Source organism: Bactrocera latifrons, unplaced genomic scaffold, assembly GCF_001853355.1.
Source record: "Bactrocera latifrons isolate USDA-ARS-PBARC rearing strain unplaced genomic scaffold, ASM185335v1 scaffold_216, whole genome shotgun sequence".
Taxonomy (NCBI): domain Eukaryota; kingdom Metazoa; phylum Arthropoda; class Insecta; order Diptera; family Tephritidae; genus Bactrocera; species Bactrocera latifrons.
In genome coordinates, this window is record NW_017535697.1 from 106,857 (window position 1) to 114,959 (window position 8,103).

Consider the following 8,103-nt stretch of genomic DNA (forward strand, 5'->3'; position numbering starts at 1 on the left):
GATGGCGACCGGCTACCAACTCATCGCAGTTAACGGAACACCCGTTAATACTTACGGCGCAGAGCGCTAACATGGCGCTTCATACTGGCAGATGTATCCAATCCAATCATTGGCGCCGATTTACTTTCACACTATGGCATCCTCGTCGACCTCAAAAACCAACGACTCATCGACGAAACCACACGACTGTGCACCTCAGGTACAACTAAAAGCGTGACTGTACAGTCGATCAAACTCCAACAGCCGAATCAATCATCACGATTTTGACAACTGCTTACCGAATATCCTAAGATTACACGTCCCGATGGTGAACCTAAACAAATTTCACATACAACGCAACATCATATTGAGACAACACCTGGCGTTCCAGTCAGCAGTCGTGCTCGGCGATTAGCTTCCGAACGACTAAACATCGCAAAAGATGAGTTTCAAAAGATGATAAAACTGGGCATTGCAAGACCGTCAGACAGCCCTTGGTCATCACCTCTACATGTGGCGCCCAAAAATAGTGGCGAATGGCGCCTACGCGGCGATTACCGTGATCTCAACGAACGTACCATACCAGATCGGTACCCAGTTCGATRCTTAGAAGATTTCACCGCAAACTTACATGGTACATCCTTCTATTCAACCATCGACCTTATTCGTGCCTTCAATCAAATTCCAGTAGCTAAAGAAGATGTCCACAAAACGGCTATAATCACACCGTTTGGTCTTTTCGAGTTCCCATTTATGACCTTCGGACTCCGAAATGTAGCGCAGACCTTTCAACGCTTTATCGATGAGGTAACCCGAGATCTACCTTTCGTTTTCGCATACATTGATGATCTATTGGTCGCATCTGCCAACGAAGCAGAACGCAAACAACATTTTTTTCAACGCCTTCAGCAATATGACTTAGTCATCAACACAACAAAAACATGTCTAGGTCTCAAACAAATCGAGTTTCTAGGGCATACAATTTCCGCCCATGGAATAAAACTACTTGCGGAACGAGTCAAAGCCATCATCGACTATTCTCGACCTTCAACAATCACCAAGCTCCGCAACTTCATTGGTACAAACAATTTTTACCGCAAATTTATTAAGAACGCAGCAAACTTACTTGCGCCACTCAACACGCTACTCGAAGGTCCTAAAATCAACGGAAAAACTCCAATAAACTGGACAACATCGCTASAAAACGCATTTTCAAACTGCAAGAAATCTCTTGCTAACGCAACACTCTTGGCACACCCGGATAACAATTCCGAGTGGGCCAHCTTTTCAGACGCATCTNAATGCGGAATTGGTGCCGCGCTTCAGCAACGTATTGGCGAACATTGSCAAYCGCTTGCATTCTTTAGTCGCAAACTTGCACCATCTGTTCAGAAACGATCGACCTACGATCGTGAACTCAACGCAGTATACGAAGCAGTGAAATATTTTCGTCATATTTTTGAGGGGCGACACATCGCAATCTACACAGACCACAAACCYTTAATGCACGCATTCAAACAGAAACCCGAACGCGCTTCACCATGGCAATTTCGACGACTTGATTATATCCGTCAGTTTACCACCGATATACGGCACATATCCGGTTCCAGCAATATCGGTGCGGACGCTTTATCTCGAGTCGATGCCATTCACACAGCAGTTACATCCAAAGAACTTGCATGCGCTCAAACCAACGACGCAGAGCTTCAGCAACTACTCAACAGCTCGAATACACCATTAGAGTTACGCAAATTCAACACCAATACCACGGACATATACTGCGACATATCTACGGGTACAGCACGTCCGTTCGTTCCACAACAACTAAGACGGCGAATCTTCGAGACTCTTCATTCAGTCTCACACCCGCCGAACTACAAGACGCCTTATCACACAAAGATATGTTTGGCCATCAATCAACAAGGATTGCATCACATGGACCAAAGCATGCATTCAATGCCAACGCAATAAAATTTCATGTCATACAATTTCACCCATCGCAACATTCCAGCCACCTTCGTGTCGATTTGAGCATACTCACATAGACTTGGTGACACTTTCACTTTCAAAAGGACACACCCAATGTCTCACAACAATCGACCGATTCACACGCTATYCAGCAGCCGCTCCACTTATTGACGGCACAGTTGACCGAGTAGCACAYGCACTCATGCAAACTTGGATTTCCTACTTTGGAATCCCACTTCGAATAACAACCGACCTTGGAGGACAATTCGAGTCTTTTCAGAAAGCTTGCTGATCTCCTCGGTTTTAAACATCAACGAACAACGAGTTATCACCCACAATCAAACGGACTTATCGAACGCTTTCATCGACAACTGAAATCATCTCTTCTCTGCCACAACGATAGTTGGTACGATGCACTCCCTGCAGTTCTCTTAGGACTGTGACCTGCATTCAAGGAAGACGTCCAAACCACACCAGCAGAAATTGTTTTTGGTGAGCCAGTCAGACTCCCCGGTGAGTTTTTAACACCATCAAATAAAATAATCCAAGCACCTGAACTCGTTAAAACGCTAAGRAAAGCGTTTCAAAATTTAACGCCTACGCCTGCTTCTCGTCATAACCGAGAGAAAATCTTCATTTCAAAGGATCTCGCGAATTCAACGCACGTTTTAGTCGAAACGACAAAGTAAAACAATAATTTTCATCACCATATGATGGACCCTTCCCAGTTATGGACAGATATGAAAAATACTTCAAAGTGCTATTATATGGAAAACCTGCACACATATCCATCGATCGGCTAAAACCAGCTTATYTTTGTAATGATGATATCGAGCATCAACCATCCAATCCGTCTGGATATAACCTATGCAACATAACTGCCAGCAACACAAATCCTGATCTTTCTACTACAATACATAGAAGTCAAAATATCTTCATAATTCAAAACAAAAATTCTTGCTAATTTTCCTTTTTTTCCCGCAGGGGAGATATGTGGCGACACCCACATTAAACATATCTTTAAATTTATTTCATTCATGCATTCACAGGTTAATACTAAGTTCATTTATATTAGTGCAACTTAACTTAACCATCCTACATTCTACTTTACATTGTTATCCTGTGTATTACAGTACTGCTTTCCTCTTACATACATTAATTAAGCTATAATAATATCATTACATATTGACAGCAGCATCACCTGATGCTTGTCGATCACCGTTACCTAAATAAGCATANTCTTCATAATTCAAAACAAAAATTCTTGCTAATTTTCCTTTTTTTCCCGCAGGGGAGATATGTGGCGACACCCACATTAAACATATCTTTAAATTTATTTMATTCATGCATTCACAGGTTAATACTAAGTTCATTTATATTAGTGCAACTTAACTTAACCATCCTACATTCTACTTTACATTGTTATCCTGTGTATTACAGTACTGCTTTCCTCTTACATACATTAATTAAGCTATAATAATATCATTACATATTGACAGCAGCATCACCTGATGCTTGTCGATCACCGTTACCTAAATAAGCATATAAGATATTATGTTCTAAGCTAAGTATGTCAGTTGGATTTTGGTTACCACGTCGCCCAGACGTGTCTTAATAAACCAGTACTCCACATATATAACCCTATATCTGACTCTTTTAGTTTTAGGACTTACAAACAACCGTTATGTGAACAAATCTATAATACTCTCTTTAGCAACTTTGTTGCGAGAGTACAAAAACCGGCCAGATTACCCTACTGAATACTTAAAATGAAATAAAGAAATACTTTGAATTAAATCTTCTTCTTCTTTAATGGCGTAGACACCACTTGCGCGATTATATCTAAGTTAACAGCAGCGCGACAATCGTATCTTCTCTTCGCTACGTGGCGCCAATTGGATATTCTAAGCGTAGCCAGGTACTTCTCCATCTGGTCCTTCCAACGGAGTGGAGGTCTTCCCCTTCCTCTGCCAGACCCGGCCGGTACAGTGTCGAATACTTTTATAGTGGAATTTCTTTTGGAGTGTTTTCGTCCATTCGGACATGACCTAGCCAGCGTAGCTGCTGTCTTTCAGTTCGCTAAACTAATAAATCTCATCGTTCCATCAAATGTGATATTCGCCGAGGACAACGCGCAAAGGACCATAAATCTTTCGCAGAACTTTTCACGCACCATCGAACCTCTGCACCATATAGCAGGACGGGAATTATGAGTTACTTATTGAGTTTGTATTTTTTTTCGTCGAGAGAGGACTGTACTTCTCAATTGCCTACTCAGTCCGAAGTAGCACTTATTGGCAAGAGTTATCCTGCGTTGAATTTCCGGGTTGGTGGTGTTTATACTGGTTCCAAAATAGACGAAGCCAGGTCCTTCTGCACTTGCTCCTCCAACGGGGTGGATGTCAATATCATCGGTATACGTCATCAGCTGCACACTCTTATAAAAGATTGTACCTGCTGGATTAAGTTCTTCAGCTCGAAATATTTTCTACAGCAGCAGATTGAAGCTGACGCACGATAGGGAGTCACCTTGGCTCAATCGAAAACCGCCATCGGTACGTCCGTCGAAGCAACGCTGCGAAACAATAGTGAAATAAATAATTTTAAAATTGTTTAAGTGAAAACCAAATTGGTTAATTTTGTATAAAGAACAAGTACATTTTGTAAGAATCTAAATAGGCATTGGACAAAAAAATAAAGAAATAAAAATAAAATATATTCGTTTGAAAGAGAACTATTTAAAAAAATTGCGAATTGCGATTTTAGTAAATATCCAAGGTGCAAGTGCAAGTGAGTATATCACCGACATCAGGGTGAATAAAAGAAATACAACTAAACAAATGGTCCTTCGAGCCTCTTTGAAAGGCCCCTATAAAAAAAATTTTACCAAAAAAATAAAAATACAGAGTACAAGATACTCATATTATATATGTATGTACATAGATAGTAACAGTGCAAATATATTATAATAAACTGCGCGAAACAAATTAAAACACAACTAACAAAAAGCTTACCAAAAACTAAGAGCGGGCGCGTTTTAATGGAAATAAAGAAAATAACAACAAGGAAAATTAAGGACGGGAGGCAAATCCAACAGGAAAGCAGAGAGGAGGACTGCTACACACTGCATAAAACGAGAAGGAAGAGAAATAATATAAACATAAGTATCTCACCCCTCTGAAAGACCCTTAGCGGAAATTATTGTGAGTCCAGTCCAATTTCATTTTTAAAATAGAAGTTCTATGCATACATGTACAAAATGTATGAATTTTTTTCTTTATCATATATCGCATATCGCAGATTTGCGCCCACGCCCCGACAGAAGAGAAGGACGATGTGACCACAGATCCCTTTTATGAGTGCTTGGAGCGCACCTCTGAGAGCTGCCCCCGCCACGATATCAAAATCGTGCTTGGCGACTTAAACCCCAGGGTGGGCAAAGAAGGTATCTTTGGAACTATGGTCGGTAAATTCAGCCTCCACAAGGAAGCATACCCCAATGGGTTGAGGCTGATCGACCTCGCCGGGGCTCGAAATATTGTTACCTGTATTACTAGATTCTAGCATAAGAAGATTCATCAAGCTACCTGGCTGTCTCCGGATCGAAAAACCACCAACCAGACCGATCATGTTGTGACAGACGGAAGACACGTCTCCAGTGTTTTAGATGTGCGTGCACTCTGAGATCCTAACATCGACTCGAACCACTATCTTCTTGCAGTCAAGATTCGCTCCCGCCTCTGGCAGCAAACAAAGCACGCCAACAAATACAAGGAAGGTTCGACGTTCAACAGACAGCCGGATAATTTTCTACTCGGCTTGCACTCCTGCTCTCTGAGAGCACAATTCGGTATAAGGGAACTGTGGGACGGCATTTTAAACTCCTTACGTACAGCTGCAAACGGAAAGTGCAAAAGAACAGCTGGTACCACAATTAATGCCGCGTCGCAGCCAAAAGAAAATAGGCTGTCTACTTCGAGAGTTTAAGTTGGAGAAGGAAGCGAAACGCATTTGAAGACAGAAAAAGAAAGAGGCCGAAATGCGTGAGTACGAACAGCTTAATAAGCTGGCCGACATAGGTAATGCTCGGAAATTCTACGAAAAAATGCGGCTTACATAAAGTTTCAAGACCGGAGCATACTCTTGTAGAACGCCCAAAGGGGATCTAGTCACCGATGCTCAGAGCATACTTAAATTATGGAAGGAACACTTTTCCAGGAGAAGACGAACTCGATTGGAATTTAAGTGTGCTCTGGGATAAGCAAATCAACAACCGTCCAGATATTCACCATGCGCCAAATCATGGAAAAGATCCGTGAAAGGAGAATCGACACACACCACCTCTTTGTCGATTTCAAAGCTGCTTTCGACGGCACGAAAAGGAGCTGCCTTTATGTCGCGATGTCTGAATTGGGTATCCCCGCAAAACTAATACGGCTGTGTAGACTGACGTTGAGCAACACCAAAAGCTCCATCAGAATGCGGAAGCCCTCTCCGAGCCGTTCGATGTCAAATGAGGTTTCAGACAAGGTGACTCCCTAAGGTGCGACTTCTTCAACCTGCCTCTGGAGAAAATAATTCGAGCTGCAGAACTAAAGAGAGAGGTACCTTTTTCTATAAGAGTATACAGCTGCTGGAGTATACCGATGATATTGATAGCATCGGCCTCAACACCCGCGCCGTTAGTTCTGTTTTCTCCAGACTGAACAAGGAACCAAAACAAATGGGTCTGCCAGTAAACGAGGGCTAGACGAAATATCTCCTGTCATCAAACAAACAGTCGTCGCACTCGCGACTTGGCTCTCACGTCACTGTTGACAGTAATAACTTTGAAGTCGTAGATAAGAATGTCAGCCTGGATGCAACAGGTGCTACTTCGGACTGAGTAGGCAATTGAGAAGCAAAGTCAATGCGAGTTTGCGATAGAAAAGTTCTACGAAAGATTTATGGTCATGTGGTCCGAATGGACGAAAGCACTCCAGATCTGAAAGTATTCGACGCTGTACCCACCGGTTGAAGCAGAAGAAAAGGAAGACCTGCGCTCCGTTGGATGGACCAGGTGGAGACGGACCTGGAATATCCAATTGGCGCCACGTAGCGAAAAGAAGAAACGACTGGCGCGCTATTGTTAAGCGAAAGCGGTGTCTAGGCCAATTAAAAAAATAACTACAATAATATAAATTTTATTATTTTTATAAGAATGTAATAAACACGATTGCATGATATTGTTTCTTCGCTGAACGGCAATGTCTTGCGATTTAGTTGGATCGTCAACAATAATTGCAGCAACATCATTAACTGTGGGTGCATTGAATTTTCGCACATGTTCGGTCCAATGCTGTTTTGAACATATTAACCGCAGCATTATTAGCGTGAAAAAATGCTTGCCACTGTTCAATAATTCGTCTCTTTAATTGTTGTGTTCCCTGTATATTGCACATTGCCGCCTTCTCGAATGATATTAGCTTCAAAGGAAGTCATGCGAAAGCAGTTATTGTATTCGAGGATGTGTTGAATAAAATGGCTGGAATCGGGATCACTTCCATCGAACAATGGTTTTAGTGGCTGTGGTGGTGTAATTAATGGATCCAGTTTGACTTTTCCACTTCAGAGATCATATTGGAATGCAAAGCGATTGTGTGATGCCAATGGTCTTCGTGTCCTCACGAGTTGTCTCAATCGGACATTTTCTCTTATTATATTTTGCCTTTATTCGCAAGTGTTGTGCGTTGGCCGATATTTGCACCTCGTCCTCTAGGCATTTTGGACTATGGGCAGAATGGTGAATTTAGCCACAAATGCACGATCCACATAATTTACACAGTTCAACTTACCACCTTAAAGACAAATGCCTGCTGTTGAAATTGAATTAAAATTTGCACAACAGACGTTGTGCAATGTGCACGCACCGGCGCCATCTACTTAAAATATTGGTTTGTAGTACATGCTATGTATCAGAGATGGCACTGTATGATAAAAATGATTTTCCCGCTTTTCTGTTGAAACTTTTCCTGAATAAACCTCACCGAGCCCGAGACATTTCCAGCGAATGCAAAGTCGTGGATATCGGTTCTTGCGTTCTGGAGTTATAGCATCAGGAAGGAAACCCGTCTTATTTTTAATACGCTTTTATTAGCTTCACTTGTATGTATGTAT

At 41.9% G+C, this 8,103-nt stretch overlaps 1 long non-coding RNA gene across 1 annotated transcript in view; it reads right to left on the reverse strand.

Annotated features, from left to right (window-relative positions):
- Nucleotides 1-4,263: 4,263 nt before the first annotated feature.
- The window catches only part of LOC108968448, a 38,046-nt gene continuing 34,206 nt past the window's right edge, over nt 4,264-8,103 (reverse strand). The window contains exon 3 of the long non-coding RNA XR_001993331.1: nt 4,264-4,522. This is a non-coding gene — a long non-coding RNA (uncharacterized LOC108968448). The remainder of the gene's footprint in view (nt 4,523-8,103) is intronic.